Raw genomic sequence first — 23,207 nt, 5'->3', positions numbered from 1 at the left:
TGGGCGACTGCATTTTGGTCAATTTTAGGAATCCCCGCACTGTTGAGCATATTTGCAACTGAGTCACAACAGGAACGGGTCAACAATTCCGCCTTACCCACTATCCTTTTTCTACCCACCAGCCAATTTCCAAGATAGGGCAGGTGGATGGTACTTAGTGCAAAACCATCATGGGGTTAGATTAGAAGGGGCTAGGCATGATCAGATGCCCGCACAGAGTTACCCAGCCCTTCAGAACAGGTTCACTTGCATGGATGCGGTAGACTGACGAGACTGCAATGAGCGGGTCGAAGAAATGAGTACCCAAGTTAGAAACATAACGGGGGAAGGCAGGGCATTAAAGAGGTTAAAGAGTGATTCCCTAAGTTCTCAGACAGATATTCATGCAGCCATTACAGGATCTGACCAGGTATCAGATTCAGAGGATCTGGTTGGGCCAGCCTCTCCAGATGGGGTGCCCTCCACTCAGTTAGAATGAGAGGAGGAATCCCAGGTGGGGAGAACAGCCATTCCGGACCCAAAGAGGATGACTATACTATCATGGAATGTTGCAGGCCTAGCAAATAAATTTGACTCCACAGACTGGGGTTCCCTAGTGGATAACAACAACATTTGTCTTTTTCAGTAGACATGGGCTAGGGGGGTTTACCCCAGGGAGGGCTTTGCAACGTTCTATGTTCCTGCCAGGTGGGGTGGACAAGGGAGGCCGTCAGGTGGCCTTGCAATCTGGGTTGCCACCCATTTGGGCTGTACCGCAGAGAATATGTTAACGCACTCGGAAGATGTCCAGTGCGTACTCCTCAAATGGCCAAATGCTTACAAACTAGCTGTTGTGAAATTGTATTCACGTCCAGTCAGTCTGGCAATGGAATCACCCACCATAGATGAATTATCCCACTTTCTAGGGTCATTGCCAGGTGACTGTAAGCTTCTGGTTGGAGGGGATGTCAACTGCCAGTTCGAGCCATTTCTGGGATTAAAGGAGGGTGCCCTCATGGGTGAGGACAACTACTGGGGGATTCCCACATGTCAATCGCCAAGTCCAAAAGCATGGTCTCCCTTGGCGATACAGATTATGTCCTTTACCATGAACAACGCCTTGAGGGCCTGCAACGGGGGTACTCCGTCCGACAGCCCTTCAACATGTACCTTCAACAGGGAGGGTCATGAATCACGCCTAAATTATATCTTAGTGGAAACAAGCATGTGGTCCAAGGTCTGGATTTTAGTGTAAAGGCAAGGGCTGATAGTGATTATAATGCCCTTTGTCTGGAAATGGTTTTTCCAGGGCCTAATGAAAGTTCCATCCCTGAAACAAATGACTGTAACACAGGGGCGTTAATACTATCAAATAATAGGTGACAGGTGAAATGGGGGAACTAGTAGACTCCCCAGAGAATGTAGCGAAAAAAATGTATGATCTGGTCCTTCCATGATTCACCGAGGTGGACATTTTGATCAATCAACCCATAGCTGCGGATTTTAACGAGAAACGAGGGCATATCTATGCAGACCTAGTTGATGGGCTGGGAGATGTCTTATACCCTGTGTCCACTCGAAGGAAGAAGAGGACACCAACTTCAGCCTGGTACAACTCTACATGCAGAAAGGCCAAGGCTGAGTTGATCTCAGTGGTTAAGTCTGGCACTAATAAACACAAAATGCATAAGCTTAGACGGCAGTATAAAGAGGTAATGGCACATGCAAAGAGTGAATGAGACTGGGACAGATGGCATAATCTAATAATGGCCCTGGAAACAAGGGATGCACGAAAATTCTGGTCGCTAGTAAGTACAGGATCAGGGGATCCGAGAGCGGCTGTAGAACCAAATATCGCTGCCTCAGTATGGGAATCCCATTTTAGTGCATTATACTGTGATGGACCCACTGCGCTTATTGAGGCTGACTCTCCAACTCCATCTGAACAATATGATTCACTGGAGTTTACACTGGGGGAAGTCCATAACGCAATAGGGAGGCTCGCATTGGGGAAGGCTCCAGGTCTTGATAAACTTCCTGGAGATCTATTCAGGCACCAACCTGAGATCTGGGCCCCCTACTTGCTTATTATCTTTAATTCAATTTTACTTTTGGCTGGGCGTAGAGATAGTTCCAATCTTCAAAAAGGGGTCCCCTCTGCTCCCAGCCAATTACAGGCCGATCAGCCTTATAGATGTCTCCCAAAAACTTTTTGCTTGTCTTGTGTTGGATCACCTCTTGGGATGGATGGAGGATAATGAGATCCTAAGTCCCCTTCAGGCAGGATTTAGGAGGAACACATCCACCATGGACCAGATCTTTCGCCTCGTTCTCCTTTACTGGAAAACTGCAAAGATTGAGGGTGGCAGCCTCTAAATGGTGTTTGTGGACCTCAGGTCCGCATTTGACTTGGTGCCGCAAGAGAAATTGTGGGCTGTTCTCAGGGAATTGGGCGTCCCGCCCAAGCTTTTGCATGTATTGATTAGGCTCCACGAAGGGAACTTCGCCCAGGTCAGATGTGGAAAGGATGGGGCACTGTCACCCTGGTTTCCAGTTGGCATTGGGGTGAGACAGGGTTGCGTCTTAGCACCGACCCTGTTTTGCCTCTACGTCAACGGTGTAATATCACACCTTGACAGTGTCCCCAACAATGACGCCCCAAGACTGGCAAGCAGGAGGGTTCTGGCAATCATGTTTGCCGATGACACCCTCCTGCTTTCCAAATCCCCAATGGGGATCCAACGGATACTGGACGGGTTTGGGGACTTCTGCAGAATCCACGGCCTTGAGATAAATGCAGAGAAAACAAAGTTTATGATATTCAATCCCTCGGCAACTACCCGACCAAATCCGACACTAGGGTCGGACAGGTTGGATATGGTTATGACGTTCCAATATCTTGGGGTAACTTTGCACGTAAATTTGTCTTGGGGACCACAGCAAGTAAGATCCCGTCTAAAGCTATTGCAACTGGTGGGGGGCATTCTGAAGGTTTCCAACTCCTCAACCTTCAAGCCAGTAAGTCCAGCACTGGAGATGTATAAAACCCAAGCCAGAGCAGCAGCTCTCTATGGAGGAGAGCTGTAGGGGTACAAAGGTAGCACTGAATTTACCAAGGTAGAAACAAATTTCATTAGACGGTTGCTGTCGTTACTACAAAGCACCCCACTCTTACTCTTAAGATTAGATCTGGGTCTCCCATCTATAGGAGATGAGTTAGCACTGAAACCACTGAGGTTTTGGCATAGGCTATGTTCCACCACAGAACTGTCATACTATAGGCAAGAGCTGAAGCATGTGCTGAGCTTTAACTGCTCTGATAGAATACCTTGTGCCTTGGCTGGCCTTTGTTAAGCGAGAATTTTTACGATTGGGCTTGGCTGTTTTGTGGGAGTACCCCGAACGGGGTTGTTCCGAGGTCTCCCGCAAAACCTTGACCAGGATTTTTAAGGATAAAAGTCTAAGCATGGCTGTGTGTGCTCCAAAAGCCGGCACCCTAACTGAGAAATATTTGGTTTCCAAAAGTTTCTTTAAGTTTGAAGATTTTATGGACGTTGTTTATCCTATCACTATAAGGAAACTCTTAATTCAATGGAGGTATGGTACCCTGCCTCTTAAAGTCTTCACAAGTAAATGGTCTGCTACGGACGACAAATCTTGTCCAGGATGCAGCGGTAGCGCGGAGGATGAAATTCACATGCTTTTCTTTTGCCCTGCTTACAGCAGATCAAGGATGCACTGGCTGGTACCACTCTATAGGAATTTAGGCTTCAGAAATTGTTTACACTCTTTCAGAATCCTAAAGATGAGCACTTCAAGCTGTATCGTATTTGCAGTCTCTAAATATTTACTAGCTATGTGGATGACAAGGCAAAAATTATTGCTTAGCTAATTTTTAACTGGAGGATGAATTATCAGTGCATAGTATATTGATTATACACATTTTACATATATAATGCAACTAACTGTTTTTACGGGCTACACATCTCCTTATAAAATATCTCCTTGCAATATTGTAATGATTGGATGATCTTAATGTTTTTTTTGCATTTTCATGATTGGATGATTTTAATGTTTTTATTGCATCTTTTATGGCCTTGATGGCCGAAATAAAGAACTTTTGGATTGGATTGGTTTGTGTCAATGGACCTGGTCAAACCACATCATGTGGCCGATCATAAGCAGTAGGCCAAGTGGACTCCGACCAAGTTGCAGACGCCCTAATCTGGCTACTATCCACGAGGTTCAAAGAGACTCATCACCTTTGAAGAATCTTAAGTGCGAAAAGAAGGACTATGCAATTAAGCTATGGAACTTGTACCTCTTGAAACCCAAATAACAGTTTGTCAAGAAACACCTGTCTACAATGAAGTAACAAGTGATCAAGTGGTTCCAGCGATTTCAAAGAATCCTGATACAATCTCTACAATTGACAGAACTGCCTCTGGCGATTTCATTAACTTTGATATGTTTTCTGAGGAACCAAGCGAACCTGAAACGACGCCAGCAAAAATAACTTGCAAAGAACAAGGAACAGACCTTTTTCATCACCTGGAAAAGACTTATCTGGTTTCACCATGGATGGAATTTTGGATTGTGTTAAGTATGCTTTTTCTTCTACTTTGATTGACTCTGTTGATAACTTTGGGAATGCTGATAAATGGAAGATATGTAAAAAAGGACAGAGCAAGTAAGAACATCCACTTACTCCTTAAACACAAAAATCATCTCATCGTAAACAAAGAAACTAGTCAACAGTAAACATCACAGCCGTTCCTAAACCTGGTGGTATAGCTTGGGACAGAACTGACTATGACATTTTTGGCCTGTCGGAGCTGTTGAAGATTCCACACCAGTTCAAGATTTCCTTGAATGACTTTGTTTCATCTAGTACCTTTTCTGATGATTGGGACTTCAAAACTGTTAATAATATGATGTAAGACTTAGAAATGTCTGCAGCATTCACAAATCATGAATATTTAGAAAGTTCATTGGACTATGAACAGATGTATTGTTATGATCATTATGGTCCCCATTTCTTGTACAAATCAGCAAATCCTAGAAATGTAATAATTAAGTATGGGCAAAATGCGTGAATTCGCGATCTGCCATATTCACAAATTTGTGCGAATATGCGGATTTTGTTTGCGTGTTCATGGGGCTTTTTGCGTGTTCGCGGGACGCTTGCAGCGCATCGACCGCGAAGTTACCCATGCGGTCGTACATGGGCGCGACCATCTTGTTCGCGTTGCGTATTTCCCTTTCCGGGTGCTAGTTGCATGCTCGCCTTGTGTGCGGGGCGCGATTAAGTGTTCGCATGTGTTTTTGCGTGCTCGCGGGGGAAATATCGCACAAACTTACCAACGCGTTCCTCAATGGACGCGACCATCTTGTTTTTCAGTCATTGCTATGGTTCTGGGCATGCTTTTTCAATCCTATCCCTAATCTTTGCAATCCTTTGTTTCTTTGAACTTTTTTGGGATCTTTTTTACTCATTATCTATCTCTCTCTTTTTCTACATCTATATTTTGTGTTTTTCTCTACTTTTGGTTACTTTAAACTTACTTTTTTAACTCTTCTTTTCTTTACTTTTTCCCTATTTTTTCCTATTTTTTTTTCCAGCTGTCCAGGACCATGCCAAAGGGAGCCGGGAAGAGCAAGGGGAAGGGTCCCGCACCCCGTACCCGGCTCCCTTGCGGGTGATTGAGGGGGGAGGATGTGGTGGCCAGGGAGGTTTTCAGCGCGGTGGAGGTGGCCGCACTTATATTTTATGTTCAGCGCCACCTCCCAAAGACCGTGGCAGCAGGGGGCAGGCCCGGTCAAGGGTATGGCCTCCGGGAGCATCGCCAGCTGTGGGATGAGGTGTACCGGGCCATGCGTAGGGAGTCGGGGGTCTGGCACACCTATGACCAAGCGACGCACCGGTGGGCAGACAGCCTTGACTGGGAGCCGGACCTGGTCCACCTGCTAGGCGTGGGGATCACTGGGCTTGGTGAGTAGCTATTTTAGAACTACTTTGTTTTCTTCTGCTCTGTGTTATATTGCTAATACATGTTTTTCCTGAAGAGCAAGAATGCTGCCGATTCGATTACATTGCAGGTAAAATAATGTTTAAATAGCTTCTGTGATTGCAGGTGCTCGCCTCCTCAGTGGCGTTGCTAATATGCTTACTTGTGATCCAGCGCTCCTGTAGAAAAACTGTCTCACAAACGCTACCTATCATCTCAATACTCACCATTAATTATGAAACGCTCAAACAGGCCCATAACACCAATGAGACAATTTTTGAGCAACTGAATCATGTGGTCTGGTTAATAAATTCACTCACCTAACATTTACACTTTTATATACAACTGCAGTTTATCATCTTTACCATGGTTTTAAAAACATTTATTATTTATTAAACCAAACCTCTTATGGCGATTGGATCAACTGATAGTAACTAGACAATGAATAAACAAGACCAGCTTGTCTTTTCGAATCTCATTTTTATTGACTTTATTCTTCATAAAGAAAGAGCATTTACGTTTTAGAATCTTTATTTTAAATCAAATAAGAAAGCAGCATTTTAATAGGAAATGAATTATTAAACGGACATTTATTAAAGCAAAATCAGAAACATGAAGTATTAGCAAATAACAGTTTCCTTGCCCTAATTCTATTTTCCTGTCTATTTCTCGCTTCACCTGAAAAGAAAAATATTAATTATAGACTGCTGTCCTTACGTGCGCCAAAAGTCCATCAGTACGTCATTCAGGAATCGGGTAGCAAGAGTTTTTGCCCTGCTCATGATGTCAGGTTTTATACCTTTTCCCTATCCAAATCTCTCTACATTCTACATTCTTTCAACAAAATCCAGGTCTTTCATTGGCTGAGCCATGTCAGTCCACCATTAGATCATCATTGAATTTTACCAAGTCCGGGCTTCTCATAAGCCCATTGTCTTTTTCTTCCACAACATTTGGCTTCCTCAAAAGTGTATCTTTTCTCTTCGAGTACTGTACTTTTTACTTCCTAACCTTGGCAGACAATCGCAAATCCTGTCCTTGGGCCTTCTTTCAGAGAGCACATTTTATTCGAGCAAAAGTCTTTTTCCTTTTATTAATAATGTTCTATGCAGCAAAAATCACCATTACGTAATGCAAGGCTCCACTCTGGACAAGGTTTCTTTCACGTCTGCATCTCTGTCAGCCATATTTTTCTGAGCCACTTTTTAGGCCTCACTTTGGAAACTATTATTAAACAAACACAAGACATCAATTAATTAAAGATTTGAGACCCATTCTGTTACCCGCCCCCCTTCTAATAATGAACCTGGTTAATTATGTTACCTAGCAGAAGCACACAAATGCAGCAATATATATCTACTTTTTTCTCTTTCTTCAGGAACTGCACAAACTCCAAAGGCTTTTGTCACAAAAGACATAACATAAGCACATATAATAAGCACATGCCATTAGTTAAACAGTACAAAAGGGGGTTAAACAGCCGCATTTAATACTGACAAAGACAATAGACAAAGTTAGTTTATTCGCGTATGCAACATAAAGCACATTAGTTAATCCAGCGTGTAATGTTTGCAATTTTAAGCTAAGTTGAGTAATACTTTTCACCACATGCTTATTAGTCAAGTTATATATTATGGGAGATTATCTTCACAGGTTAGAACAAAATTTTGCTCTTCACCCTGCTCCAGCACTTGTTTGCAACTTTGTGCTCATTTGGCCTGAATATGTATGAGTGCAGTACTTTACAGAACTGCGTAATGCTAGAGAGTCTAGAGACTCAAGTCTAGTCCTTCCTTTGTACTCCTGCTGCCACCAAGAAGAAGAGATAGTGGTGGATTGATAGGTTGAATATAATATGACTTGTTATTAGTAGTAGGAAATGTTTTAGTGGTCTGCAATCATGATGACGGACTGTGTCTGTCACGTCGTGTGCTGCTGAGTGCTGGCAGTCGTAGTAGAACCTTTTTGTAGTTGTTTGTTTAGTTAGTGATTTACATAACTTTCCAAGTAGACGGTCTGCGAATCCAGCCACACTGTACTAGTATCCTCCTAGTTGACCAGATCAGATAGGTCAATACATGTAGTGCAATTGTTGGTAATTTGTTTCCCCGAGATAATTTTAGATTGTGGTCAAAGAAATAAAATATTTCAAAAAAACAATCATCCATGTTTGTATTTATTTCATGTTCACATTCAGCACCTCCCAGGGGCAAGAAGAGTACACCCCAGACTCCGGCTGAAGAATGTGGGCAGGAATGGTCCTCTGCAGCCTCTTCTGCTGGTCCCAGTAAGTTGTTCTGTTGTTAATATAATTATACTTCCCTACCTTTTACAGTTCCTATTCATTCCAAAATGTTTACTAATTCTATTTTTTACTAAATAGTCTTTGATCTTCTTGTAGACTGTTTCTATATTCTAATCCTGCCTCTCTACCATCACTCTCTGTGCTACTACTATTTACTATTATTATGAGTCGGTCTGTGTAGGTAGCTAAGCTTGCCCAGTTGGCAAACGGTGTTAAACAAAACTCTGATCCAGCAATAGCTGTAGAGGCACCGAGTGCAGTCCTCTGGATTGCCCTTGCTGTGTATTCCAGTCTTCTTAATGTTAGTGCTTTGACAATTTCCAACTACAAAATGTCAATGTCAACCAAGAATAAGCTAGTAGTTGGCTTTTTGATTTGATAGTAGCACATACCATACCGCTAGTGTTTCAGGGACTATTCTGCACATACGTATGGACAAGAGAAGTAGGACATTGTTGATGATAGGTGCAGTTCGACTTTCCACATACCTCAGTCAGAAGTAACTGTTGCGGGACTTGGGAGCCCTCACCTTGTTGGAACTTCAAGTCCTCCTGGTGGTGAAGAGGAGTAGGTGGTTCCGTCTGTAATTAGAAAAATGTTGCAAGGTAAAAAGCAAGCATTCATCAGTTGTGCCAAAAAGTGTTGCATGTTATGGCTAAGCATATAAGTTAACACCCTCCCCAAAACCGTGACTTTTCTTCAGTCCCAATATGTAAAAATTGTATATATTATGTATTAACATTTTCTCTTCCATTACGAGACGAAATAGGGGGTGGAGTATGGCATCTAAAAAAATATGACATGTTTTTCTAGGCGTCACAACATCAGATGCGGCACTTTCCACCACCAGAGCCAGAGCCAGCAGCACGGAGGGGTACACTCCAGGGGCGGATGCGGCGGCGCCACAAGTGCCACCAGGAGGAGCAGAGAGGGATCGCTCAGCAGCGGCGGACGGTGGTAAGTTATTATACTCCTTACTTCTTGACATTTTAGAGTAGGCTCGCAAAGGAGTGTATGATGTACTGTACAGTAGACAGTACACTAGTACAAGAGTACACTGTACTGTTAAGAACAGTTACTAATTTAGAACTACATTTTTGCCAATCACGGAGAAGACAGTCAACCTTGACTTAGTAATAGCATTAGTGGCGGTTGTTCTCTGGTACGCAATGGCCCCCTCTATTTGACTTCAACTCAGCTGGTACATTTATATCGTGAAGGCAAGTCATATCAGATGATCTTGAGGGATGTGAAGAACAAAAAGGGAAAGAAGGGTGAAAGGAAAGACGAGCGAGTCGTAACATTTATTTGTGCCAAAAAGTGTTGCATGTTATGGCTAAGCATATAAGTTAACACCCTCCCCAAAACCGTGACTTTTCTTCAGTCCCAATATGTAAAAATTGTATATATTATGTATTAACATTTTCTCTTCCATTACGAGACGAAATAGGGGGTGGAGTATGGCATCTAAAAAAATATGACATGTTTTTCTAGGCGTCACAACATCAGATGCGGCACTTTCCACCACCAGAGCCAGAGCCAGCAGCACGGAGGGGTACACTCCAGGGGCGGATGCGGCGGCGCCACAAGTGCCACCAGGAGGAGCAGAGAGGGATCGCTCAGCAGCGGCGGACGGTGGTAAGTTATTATACTCCTTACTTCTTGACATTTTAGAGTAGGCTCGCAAAGGAGTGTATGATGTACTGTACAGTAGACAGTACACTAGTACAAGAGTACACTGTACTGTTAAGAACAGTTACTAATTTAGAACTACATTTTTGCCAATCACGGAGAAGACAGTCAACCTTGACTTAGTAATAGCATTAGTGGCGGTTGTTCTCTGGTACGCAATGGCCCCCTCTATTTGACTTCAACTCAGCTGGTACATTTTTATCGTGAAGGCAAGTCATATCAGATGATCTTGAGGGATGTGAAGAACAAAAAGGGAAAGAAGGGTGAAAGGAAAGACGAGCGAGTCGTAACATTTATGACTGTAAAGAATGGTACGTATTTTGGAATGCAGGCAGAGGTGGCTGATAGAAAGGAATCAGATGCATAGCTGCTTGAAGCAAGGATGGTTAGAGGAGAAAGAAAAGATGACTGCCTGTGTGGATGAATCAGAAAATGCATGTGTGGTGTGCATTGCAATATATCATTTGGGTCAAACTCAAATGCAAGTCAAGACGGTGGTTTACAAAATAAAATGAAAAAGGTGTTGGTTGTTGAGAAAAAGTAAACTTGGGACAACTTGAGACATTAGGAAGAATGATAGACGTTTACTTTGGAAGCCTGGATGGTATCTTCTTCTTCCTCATAGATAGCAGAGGTGTATGCAGTAGAGCAGACGCTCAGCGGATGAACAGTGTTACATTGCACATCATGTCCGTGCCAGAGTAGCAAACCTGAGGAATTCCAAATACTAGAAGTTGTGATTCTTCCAAAAATTTAAATACTCCCTTGACTAACAGTACAGTAGTTTACTTTGCAAGCACAGCATATATTGTGTATGTATTGTATAGTTGACATTATATCAAGTCAAGTCTATTCCTCCGGCAATTATGGGTACCACACTCACTCCCTATGTTAATAATTTTCTTTCAGCTGTGTCATGGGTGGACTATTGCTGTTGTTCACTCAATCTATCAAAACAAAGCACCTGAAGTCATCCATCATATAAGCAAAGATCATGTGATCGGCAGGATATATGATCAGAAATGAATAATCTTCATTTTCCTTTTGTAGTAGTCAAGGCCCTGGGGGGCAGTGCGAAATATAAATTACATTGAGCAGTAGCCCTTGATGTAACCGAGTGTGGCCAGTTCCACCCCTATATAAAAGTAAGAACTTCCTATCCCCACCTGCATGTACTGCTTAAAGTAATGCGAGTCTGTGTCATCATGGCTTGTGTGTGTTTTTCTTGGGTGCAAGCTGAGTGAGCTGGCATTATGCCGGCTACCACAAGTTCACGTACAAGTAATTTCTTTTGCAAAACAAGAGAAAAAAGAAGAAGACTGGTGTAGTCTCTGACTCTCTGACTATGTAGTAGTTAGTCCATAGTGCTGCTAGTAGAATTCCTGAAACTCCCACTAATGTCACAGGCCTACAAAGACTGCGGAAAGATACATGCCAAAACGTTATACTGCGCTTGCAAGTTGCTAGTGTTACTGTGGGACAACTTTCTGTTGAATTATTTTGACTTAATGTTAAAGACTAATGGCTACAGTATTTTTCTTTCTTTCTTCATATAGATGCTCCAAAAAGCTCACCCACAAGGAGATGGCTGCCCGGGCCAGGGCACGTAAGCTGGAGGCCATTTGCGCTGAATATCGGCGGCTGTGGGCTCGGAAGCAGGAGGAGACGGCGACTACTGCATCCTCCTCCAGCGAAAATGGCGCCGGCAAAAACAACAGCTGCCCCCCCAGAGCCTGGATGGCACATCTGCGCTGCCTCCAAAAGCGAGTGGACTACCTGGAGCGATTGACAGAGAAGCAACAGCGCCAGCTCCGGGACCTCCGCAAAGATGTGCGGGACCTGTCCACAGGATTACATCGCCAGAGGATGTGACTTTCCCTTGCCTCTTTTTTAAAGACCGTTGGGGGGGTGGGAATTGGGCGTTGGGGAAAGAAACTTGAAGGACATTTGGACATTGGTTGGGTTTAGGGATGGGGTGAGTTGGGTTAGTTTATTTTTGTTAGAGGAAATATATTCATTTATTGTACAAACTTGAACATAGTATACACGTTCATATTATTTTGTGTGGTGGTGGGCGGGGGTTACTGTATGTTTGCTTTCTTCAAACTTACCAGCATGAATTATCTAAACGTCCAAACATGTACAAAAGTGCCACTAGCAGAGTTAGTGAATTCAATTGTCCTACTAGTACTTTACTAGTACTACTGCCAGTCTCTCCTCTCCTCCGAGTCCTAGCCCATTATTTTACCTCCCCAAAATGCTTATCTTACCTGTGATTCGTGTTTGAGAATAGGGCTAGGCACAGGGCTGGCTGCATGGCAAATGGTGATTAAGGTAGGGTGTTGACTTGAATCCTGGATTGTTGAAATATCGTTGTTGTGCTGGTAGTAGTGGTACACACTGGCAGTGCCAGCATATGAAAAAAAAGGAAAAGAAACATTGAGTGGCCTGAGCGTATAGCATTAGAAACAGTACGATAGATAGTACGGTAGAGAACAGTGCCATAAATTGTAGCCTAAGCAGTACTAACGTATTCAAAAGATAACTAAGTACTAGTTGCGTGGAGTATGCTACTATAAGCAATAGTATTAAGGCAAAGGACAAAGCAACATAAGCATTGAGCATTTGATTTGTGACGTGTAGGAGGAGGATGTTGTTGATGATCAATCCAAGATGGTGCACATGAAATTCTGATAAGAATGATTTTTCGGTTGCTTTGACCTTATCCTCCCAGCATGTGTGTGGAATTTATTGTTGTCATTTAGTCACACCTCAAAGAAAAACCACACAGCCCCGGGGGAAGAGGGTTAGGGTTTGAAAATTGGATGGGAATGGGGGTTTGGGGGAAATTTTTGTGGAGAGAGGAAAAAAAACACAGCATGGACAAGCAACAAATGAAGAAAAACAGATCTTTGGATTCGAAGATATCCATAAATCTTTTAAGGGACATAAAGGAAGTGCACTACTGCATGCATGAAGTTGTTTGCTAAATGGATGGTTAGGTTACTGAAAAGTAGTACTTACTACAACTTACTAGTAACTATGAAGAAACAATTTGACAGTACAGGGCTGCAGTAATAATTATAATTATGCAATTTTACTTGCGTCTCTGCCCTCAGAGAGAATAAACACTTATTAGTACATTAAATTAGTTTTAGAAATAGCAAAGAAACGTATCAAATAGCTGGAGGGATGAATTTGAAGCAGAGAGCAAACAAACGCACACTCATAGAAGTTCAAGTTCACAACAATAACATTTAAAAGATAAGGAGAAGTTAAGAGGATACTGTAACTGTATGTTGTCGTTGTCCTGTTGAATTTGAGAAGTTGCATGCATCCAGCCATTCTTCTTATTCGCGGTACTCCTCCATCCCATCTGATGTTCCGTCGATCAATCTTGGTGACCAGTAATTGTTGATGGCAAAACAGGAAGTGATATTAAAACACCACGGAGAAAAAATATAAGGTACGCTGTGTAGTGCAAAAATAACACTTTCAGTTTCAGAGGTGACAGTATTACATATAATCATCATTTCGAAAGTGCGTACTCTGAGTTTCCTTTTCAAGGATAGTAATTAGTAACTATGGGCGATTTTTGCGGATCGTGCCAACATGCTCTCTGCAACTAGGCCCAAAAAAACCTTTTCCACCATGGATTTAATTCAAACCACTTGCAATCAAAATTAGACCTTCCCAGCAGTGCTCCCAGACCCCTCAACCAACCCCCAAAGATCTAGAACCCCCCCCCAAGAATCCCCCCAAAACATGCAACACTGCTAGGCCTAAGTTTCAATCGTGCCAAAACGCTCTCTGCAACTAGGCCCAAACCCCCCTTTACCAACATGGATTTTCTTCAAACCACTTGCAATCAAAATTAGACCTTCCCAGCAGTGCCCCCAGACCCTTCAACCCACCCCCAAAGATCTAGAACCCCCCCAAGCAGCCCCCCAAAAACATGCAATACTGCTAGGCCTAGGTTTCAATCGTGCCAAACGCTCTCTGCAACTAGTCCCAAACCCTCCTTTTCCACCATGTATTTTCTTCAAACCACTTGCAATCAAAATTAGATCTTCCCAGCAGTGCCCCCAGACCCATCGTCCCACCCCCAAAAATCTAGAACACCCCGAAACAGCCCCCCAAAAACATGCAATACTGCTAAAATAAAAAACTTTTCCACCATGGATTTTCTTCAAACCACTTGCAATCAAAATTAGACCTTCCCAGCAGTACCCCCAGACCCCTCAATCCACCCCAAAGATCTAGAACCCCCCCAAGCAGCCCCCCAAAAACATGCAATACTGCTAGGCCTAAGTTTCAATCGTGCCAAAACGCTCTCTGCAACTAGGCCCAAACCCCCCTTTTCCAGCATGGATTTTCTTCGAACCACTTGAATTCAAAATTAGACCTTCCCAGCAGTTCTCCCAGACCCCTCAACCCACCCCCAAAAGTCTAGAACACCCACAAACAGCCACAAAAACATGCAATACTGCTATCCCCAAAAAATGGGAAATCGCGACTTGACAGAAAATTGCTGTTTTCAGCACTTCCACTACTTCAATCCTCTTGAAACTTACCAGGACACTTGTTCCAGTGATTCCCAAGAATCCCAGCAAGGCAGAACAAAATCGATCCACTGGAAGGTGTACGACTAGTTCACCCAAACACACATGCCCGCAAAACACCAAAAAGGCCAAAATGTGTCCAATTCTGGAGCAAAAAACCACAAACCCCCCTAAAACCTTGCCAACAGCATTATGACCGAGCCTGCATCGGTCTCTGAGCCCTAGACTCCGGGAACCCTACCAGATTATTTAAACCCAAAAACCCTAGTAAACCGCACTGAACCCTAAATCCTAGATATGCTTTGTCTGTCTGTGTCAAAGAGCCTAGGTATGCTACAGCAGGTTGCCTCACTCATCGGTGCCTGCCTTGAGCGTCTGCATGGCCCTGCCACAAGCATGGGCCAAAAATTCGTTATGCTAAAGAATTTGCGAATATTCGTCAATTTTGCAAGGTTCGCGGATTGTGAAATTGCTGCCGAAAAACAGCAAATTTCGCCAGCGGAACAGATTTTTGGCCCATGCTTGCGGCAGGGCCATGCAGAAGGTCAAGGCAGGCACCACTGAGTGAAGCAACCTTATGTAGCATACCTAGGCTCTTTGACACAGACAGACAAAGCATATCTAATTGTATGCAGCAATCCACATAGCCCCAATTTTACATGAACTGCTGTCTGTACTCTGACTGGCATAACAACACTACACTGCCTCGACCATTCCATACCACGACTAGACAGACATGTAGTTCTGCTGTAGTATTTGTTGTAGACTGGTTTACTTGTTTGCCACTCATGAATTGGCCATAGTTCTTCTGTAAACCGACACTGATGATCCATCCATCCCAGTGACTGACTGTAAAGAAAAAATATATATTATTTAATCAATCATCATGGTATATTGGTAAACAGTAAGTCCAAGGACATTTTGCATATTGGAAAATGCAACGTAGTGGCCCCTGCAGTTAAAGTACAATTTGAATTAAACAAGCTAAAAAAAAAGTAGAGTAGACTTGAGTTACATTTAGTGTGTAAAGGAATAAATAATAACAGAAAACATATGATTCGTTTCATGCACAACAAACAAACAGCAATTGCTTTCATCAGAGCTCGACAGCCATTGCTGTCCACTGCATGCCATCTTCTTCTCATTATTCATTACCTGTTCCACTTTTTGTCCACATCTTCTTGAGGGACCACAGGGCAGCCTCTCCTGTCAATTTCAGAAGTAACTGTCAGCAATAAGCAAGTATGTAGTCAGTAATTCCAGTCCCGCTTGAGGGGACTCGTCTACGAAGACAAAGTTTCTTTATTCTGCATAATCCAGCCATCTGCCTTGAGGGAAATGGATAGGGGGAGTCTGGAGGAGGAGGACAGAGGAGCATGATTGAGTTGTGAACTTGTGAAGCTCAGGAATGCAGACTGCGCACCTTCAAATCAATGAGGAAATAAGATGAAGACAGTGCTGCTGATGGACTTGTTGTGATTATGTGATTAGAGTTTTGTTGTGATAAAAGTTGCAAAACAAAGAAAGACACACAGGAATAAAAGTGAATAAGGACGAAAAAAAAGGAAGTCATATTCAGGCCTCGGTGTCAGGGAAGTAGAGCTTGTCCTCAAACTCTATGAATTGAGACGGGAGTAGGTCAGGTAACAGAGATGAACTTCCATTGCCTAAGTCTGTGTCCTCTTCTTTGTCATGGTTCCTCAATCTCCCCCCTCCCTTCTCCACGCTTGCCTGTTGTCCGTATGATTGTGTGGCGCTCGTATGGGTACAGGGATCCTCACTTCCGGTCTCGGCTGTTAGCAGTTCAGTCGCAGGCCGGAAGCGCAACCGCGTCACTGGGGCTTCCGGGGAAGGCCGCTTATCAGGCGCGACTCCCCGGAGCTCGGCGCTTCGTGTACTGCTACAGTCCGTTCCCTGGCTGAACGCCGTGTATCTTTCCCGGATGCAGACCGTGCTAGGAGCGCTTCCATCGCTGTGTGGATAGCGCATGAGCACATCCGCATTCATTCTCAGACCGCGCTAGGAGCGCTTATCGCATTTGACCTTTGCAGCGCCAGGAGCGCTAGACAATTAACTATCATAGAGCATCGAGCGCTAGACATTTGACCAGTGCAGCGCCAGGAGCGCTAGACATTTGACCAGTGGCAGAGCTAGGAACGCCTGGCAGGTACTTTGTTTACAGCGCAGGAGTGCTTGGCTTTTTCCTTTGTTCACAGCGCAAGTGCGCTTGGTATTTCCTTTGTGTTTGCGCAAGGAGCGCTTGGCACCTACCTTGATTGCAGCGCAGGAGCGCTTGATTTTTGTTGTGTTCACTTCCTGGAGAGCTTGTGGATACCTTCCTTTCATTTTCCAAGATAGCAGCAGGGCAGCTGTAGCTATGAGGAGGAAAGCTGTGTCCCATATGAGTTTTGTGGTTGTGTTGCAAGCTAGAGAACGGTGGTTAATTACTGTTCCCTTGTCTCCCCGTTCAGCTAAAACCCTGGGACTACACACGAGAGGGACCTCCGCCCCCCACCTACAAACCCAGCTTTCCTGCCCAGACCTTTTGGCTGCCATCCTCACTTGCATCCTATTCCTGGTCTTGTTACCTAAGCAGAGCACGGTAGTGTGTGTGTGGGGTTGACAGTTCGTGTCGTCTCTGCGAGGACCCACCACAAGAAACTGGTACTTATGAGGGGAACCCGGACATTCTTCCTGCCTGCATTCACGTATTTTGTAATCTGGTGGTATGAAGTGCTGATTCATCTTGATCATTGTTAACCTCTATACATTTTGGGCGAGAGGCGGGTCCTTTTTGAATTCACAATGGTACCAGCAGCACTGAAAACACGTTCAGAAGACACACTTGCGAGTGGGCAAGACAAATAATTTAGAGCCAGGTTGGTGACCAGTGGCCATAGAGGCCTTTTCCTATACCAATAGAGCAATGGGTTCTGTTTAAGGAAGACCTCTGTTGTCTCATCCAGATAGGCCTGCACCATCGACTCAAGGTTCTCCAGGGTTGCTCCACTTTGCGTACCATCTGTGGTCTTTGCATCACTGGAACGAGCAAACCCTTGATGAGTTAGCCAATCCGCTTCCGAAAATATTCTGACTGGGCCTGGTGCAGGTGAGGTTGATGATACAGTTGCTGGTGTCATTAACAGCTGTGAGGGAAAGTAACTCCCTTCGGCCACAGACTCAGAAGTGGAACTTGACGCCGGATGGCCTGCTGATTCAGTAGTACTTCTTCCGGCTCCCTCAAGATTTTGCCGCTCTTTTTAGAACCGACTGGCTGACACAGCTAGTCAATGTTTGTACTTTGAAATATCTGCTTCATTAAAAGTAATGAATGCTTTTCTGGCCACTGCATTTTTGCACCGTGTATCCAGAATAGTGGCACAAAAGTAATGTTGTTCTGTATGTATTTTTTTAAAGCCTTTCATTGTCAACTAGGCGGCCTAATAACCTCTCCGCCAACTGATATGCGTCTTGCTTTTCAGCATCATCTCGGAACGTTGAAAACACCGCCTTCAGTTGGTGCTCTAGCATGCACAACAATTGGATAGTTTTGCCCAAAGAACAGTCCTCCCTGCTGACTTCACGGGTGAAGACCTCAAAAGGACGAACCATGTCTGTCAGGCTTGCAAATAGTTTTAATTCCTCCAACTGTAGCCTCATGTATTACATAGTAGAACCCCGTTTATAGGCATACTCATTGATTACCCTCCACTGCTCAGACAGACACTCAAGCATGAAAAAGGTTGAGTTCCAATGTGTTGCAACCTTCTGGATGAGTACTTTGACTGGCAATCTACGTTCATGTTAAATGCTCCTCAGCTTCTTCCGGGCCTTAAAAGAATGGCTGAAATGTGTGCAGATTCTTCAGTAGGTGGTCAGTAAGTTGCTGACTGTGGTTTCTTTTTTCAAGAAATCTTGCACAACAATGTTAATACTGTGCGCCAAACACTGCACTCTGAAATAGTCACCTTGCTGCATGGCCTTAACTATATTACTCCCATTATCCATGGAAACATAACCAATCATGCAAATTCTTGGATGCAGCCATTCATAGACCTTCCTATCAAACTCTTTCAAAAGGTTAGGTGTAGTATGAGATTTCTCCATGGCAAACATGGCTACTGTTGCATGTATCCGAGTAGCTTGAAAAACTGTCTGTGTCAACACCTGCTTTTAACTTGTCTTTAACGCCTGCAAAAGAGACCCAGTGTGCAGTGATGCACATGTAATCAAGGGCTTAGCAACTGGTGCACATGTCTGTTGTCAGGTGGATAGTGTGAACAGCACTCTTCCGAATAGCTGCTCCAATCACCTTTAGCACATCTTGATGTAGTGCTGGAACAGCAACTCTGGCAAAATAGGACCAGCTAGGAACTTCCATTTATGGCAGACTGTTGCTACAAATTCTAGAAAACCCACCCCTTCCACGAAAGAAAAATGGAGAAAGTCCAGTACTAGCATTTTAGCCAGCTTTGCGTTATACAGGTGTGCCATTGGGTGGTTGCGTTCAAATGGCGCATCCAACCAAAACATTCTGCTAATGGTGGTCTGGACCATTTTACGTGATGATGATGATGATGATGCAGACTTCTTCAAACCAGTTAGGCTCATTGATGTACTTTTTCGCATTGGTGTCTCTCCCAGACTCTTAGTGTGCCTCATACATGTTGCAGGGGTAGAGGGTGTGCTGCTGCCAGGGGTACTGGCTGTACCAGAAAAAATGTCTGTCGCTTCTTCACTCCCCCCCCCTGCATGATAAGCCCCTCGTCATCATCATCAGATGCAATATCAATGGATACATTTGGATTTGTTGTACTTTTGGCTACCTGGATCTTCCTTAGGTGCACATCCCAAACAATAGTGTGGTGTTTTTTAGAGATGACCTCTCTGGCCTCTGGTGTCATAGTTGGTACCAAGCTTACCCCGACTAACTACTTGGTTACAAATGGAACAAACGACCATGTTTTCCGCCTTTGTGCTAACACTAAAGAAGTCCCAAACTGGGGACTGGAGATGTTTGCTGGTGGTGGATGTGCTACTTTCAGTTTTAATGCCAGATGAAGTGGAGGATGGGCGTTGCTGAAATTTACTCTGTTGTGCACTTATTACAGCACCACTACTTGAGGTAATGGAGGTCGAGCTGGATGGAAGTCCCTGCCGGCCCTTCTGACGAGAAAATATGGAAGCTGTAGGTGGTGTTGGGTTACTAGTTAATTGCGTTGGTGGTGGTACCAGTGCCACGCCGCCCACATCCCGGTCAGCAGCAATTCGGGATAGGGTAAAAATGTCTGTCTGCTGCATGCCCGCTGGGGCTGGAGTGACGTCTGTGATGACTGGGTCGTCGTCAGACTGTTCATAAGCAGCAGAATACACCACTTCTTGTTCGTCTTCATCACCCCTAATTGAAAGCCTTACGTGAACCTTCCTTTTAGGCTTAGCTACCTTTGTCGGCTCATGGCGTGCCTCATTCTCAGACTCAGAATGCATTGTTGTTGGTGGTGGGTTCCAATCCACATCAAGATCATCAGAAGGAAGGGGGCTTGAAGAAGAACTTGTAGTAGCCCTCCTTGATCTTTTTCTTGCTGGGGATCTGGAAGACAATGAATCATCAGGAGGAGTGGCTTCCTCGGATGATACCTCTGCTTGAATTTCGATTTCCTGATGTGCCCCTACTTCTGCAGGAACAAGCATTGTAGGCAGTGGTGCCGCTCCATGCGCCTCTAGTTGCGCCTCTCCTTGCTCCTCTCCTTGCGCCTCTCCTTGTGCCTCTCCTTGCGCCTGTCCTTGTGCCTGTCCTTGCGCCTCTTGCACATGTACTTGGGCTTGTACTTGAGCTTGTACTAGTTGCACCTGTGGTTGTTGTTGCGGCTGTGGTTGTTGAACACTCGTCAGATGAGTTACACCCTGCATTCATTGGATGCTACTTTCTTGCGATGAGCCACCATCACTGGTCGATGGTGATTGAGCAATTATTACAGTGGCTGCCTCTGCAGCACTTAAGGACTTGGACCTAACTTGGCGTGGTGGCACTGAGCCCAATGAAGCGGAGGTGCAGCTCCCAGCTTGGTCCCCGGCGGACCCCGATACTGCAGGCATCGTTTTTTTACCCCAAAAAATGTGCCGGCCGGCACACCAGTCTCCTTGTGGCACCACTTGCTTTTTCTGCTCCTTCTTACTGGCAACTTTCTTGGTAGAGGAGCTATGGCCACCTTTTTATGGGCCCATCTTATTCAGATGTCAGAAAAGCAGGCCGCAGTTGCACGAGTTGCAGAGTTGTCTGTGGCCACACGTGACGTTGTGCTGCAAACACCGCAGCAGGACTTATTCCTGGCACTGATGATGAACGACGAGGCTGATTTGTCTTTGTGCACCTAAAAGCAAACAAAGTCAGAGGAACATCAGTTAAATAAATGTAGCATATGTCGTGCTTCAATTAATACTTTGCAACTAGGCATTTATATTATTACAACACACGCCAAAACGGAAAGACCAAAAATAAAAATTGCTAATATATTTCTAAAAAGAAATGGATGTTTACATTAATAGAAGAGAGACCACACAGAGAGAGTTGTTTCATGCACCACTGAGTACCCTTGGCCATAATGGATGAAAGCAAGGCATACTGGCCTGGGTACAGCAGGCCTATGGCACAAAGCACACTGCCTAGCTTCAAAATGGCCCCTTGACCCCCAGCAACATGGACAGGCCCTGTCTGGACCAGGCCTCAAAGTGGCCCCCACCTACATGGCCAGGCCCCAACAACACCCCAAAAAGTTGAAAAACACAAAAATCACCACAATCCAATGCCATCCATGCTCTCAATGATGTTTAAATTCAAGACACCCCACAGAAAGACTTGGTCCATGCACCACTGAGTACCCCTGGGCATAATGGATGAAAGCAAGGCAAACTGGGTGCAGGCCTGAGCACACTGCCTGGCTTCAAAATGGCCCCTAGTCCCCAGCCACATGGCCAGGCCCTGCCTGGACCAGGCCTCAAAATGGCCCCCACCCACATGGCCAGGCCCCAACAACACCCCAAAAAGTCGAAAAACACACACAAATCACCACAATCCAATGCCATCCAAGCCCTCAATGATGTTGAAATTCAAGAGGCCCCACACAAAGCGTTGGTCAATGAACCACTCACTACCCCTGGGCATAATGGGTGAAAGCAGGGCAGGCTGGGTGCAGGCCTATGGCTCAAAGCACACAGCCTGGCTTCAAAATGGCCCCTAGTCCCCCCGCCACATGGCCAGGCCCAGCCTGGCGATGCCTCAAAATTGCCCCCACCCACATGGTCAGGCCCCAACAGCACCCACAAAGTCGAAAAAACACCACAATCCAATGCCATCCATGCCCTCAATGATGTTTAAATTCAAGAGGCCCCACACAAAGCATCGGTCCATGCACCACTCACTACCCCTGGGCATAATGGGTGAAAGCAGGGCAGGCTGGATGCAGGCCTTTGGCTCAAAGCACATTGCCTGGGTTCACAATGGCCCCTTGTCCCCCAGCCACATGGCCAGGCCCTGCCTGTACCAGGCCTCAAAATATCCCCCACCCAAATGGCCAGGCCCCAACAGCACCCACAAAGTAAAAAAAACACACAAAAAACACAACAATCCAATGCGATCCATGCCCTCAATGATGTTTAAATTCAAGAGGCCCAACACAAAGCATCAGTTCATGCACAACTCACTACCCCTGGGCATAATCGGTGAAAGCAGGGCAGGGTGGGTGCAGGCCTATGCCTCAAAGCACACTGCCTGGCTTCAAAATGGCCCCTTGTCCCCCAGCCACATGGCCAGGCCCTGCCTGGACCAGGCCTCAAAATGGCCCCCACCCACATGTCCAGGCCCCAAGAACACCCCAAAAAGTGAAAACACACAAAAATCACCACAATCCAATGCCATCCATGCCCTCAATGATGTTTAAATTAAAGACACCCCACAGAAAGACTTGGTCCATGCAGCACTCACTACCCCTGGGCCTACTGGCTAGTGAGGCTTTACAGGAATCCCCCAAAAAAATCCACATATAAGAGTGAGCTAAAATTCCATGACATAAATGAGATTTAAGTTCCAAAAAACTCACAGAAACAGTTGAATCATGCACCCATGACTAACCCTGGGCCTACTGTATACTGTGGCTACCCACAATATATTTTTTTTGAAGTTGTGAAAAAGTTTAAAAATGTTATTTGCAGCAACTGCAATGCCCCAAACAAACAACACCAACTTACTTGTAAAATCTCAAATCCAAAAGTGATCCAAACTCCAAAGTCAAAAAAGTCCTCAAATACAAATATCCAGCAGCAGCCACAAAAAGTAATCCTTCCTTAGCGGTTCTCTCCTTTGTCAGGGTATTAATTTACACAGGGACAGCGATTGTTCCTCTACCAACTTATCCTACCACCTGCAAGGTTCACCAGCTGACGTGATTGATCCAATTTTTGGGCAACTTTCTAATGGAAGTTACCTCATGTTGAACGATCACAGCTGCTGTGGCATGTTGCCAGGTCCAACCTATCTAGTAACAGTGTCAGCCAGGGTCACTTGCTGTGTGCAAGTATTGTTTCCAAAGACCAATACAGACAGGGAGTCGCCTTTATGGCCTTCACTGAACATCTCTTCTATACGAATTGATACTTTAAATAGAA

The 23,207-nt window shown here is 44.7% G+C and overlaps 1 pseudogene; it reads right to left on the bottom strand.

The window, feature by feature from the left end:
* Positions 1-1,504: 1,504 nt before the first annotated feature.
* The window catches only part of LOC147710939 (uncharacterized), a 64,655-nt pseudogene continuing 42,952 nt past the window's right edge, over positions 1,505-23,207 (bottom strand).

This window comes from Lissotriton vulgaris, chromosome 5, assembly GCF_964263255.1.
Source record: "Lissotriton vulgaris chromosome 5, aLisVul1.2, whole genome shotgun sequence".
NCBI classification, from domain to species: Eukaryota; Metazoa; Chordata; class Amphibia; order Caudata; family Salamandridae; genus Lissotriton; species Lissotriton vulgaris.
The sequence above is the reverse complement of the archived record's forward strand: the minus strand, read 5'-3'. Positions and strand labels throughout refer to the sequence as shown.